This window comes from Blennius ocellaris (genome assembly GCF_963422515.1).
Source record: "Blennius ocellaris genome assembly, chromosome: 23".
Lineage (NCBI taxonomy): Eukaryota > Metazoa > Chordata > Actinopteri > Blenniiformes > Blenniidae > Blennius > Blennius ocellaris.
The window spans coordinates 10,735,130-10,735,486 of NC_137672.1; positions in this window are offsets into that span (position 1 = coordinate 10,735,130).

The window sequence follows — 357 nt, forward strand, 5'->3', positions numbered from 1 at the left end:
GAGCTACACGTGGTTCTGCTGACGTCACCAGCGCCGAGGAAAAGGGGGTGGAACCCTTTCAGGACACAAATCTGAGAGTCACAACACTGATCGCACACCTCTACAACTCATGAGGCTGCCAAAAAAGTAATATTGACAGTCGTGGGGGCTGGTGGGCGAAGCCCTGAGCAGTGGTCAGAAAAATAGAAAATGGGTGGTGACAAGGGAGGAGCCTTGCTTCAGCTTAACAACCACCTGTTTGCAGCCATGGCTATGAAAAGGGACAGTGGTTGTGTTGGGTGTTTGGAGAGCGACAGAGCTCAGTGTCTTGAAGGACTGAAGGTATAGATGGATGTATGAACGGAGCAGGCTGAAAGA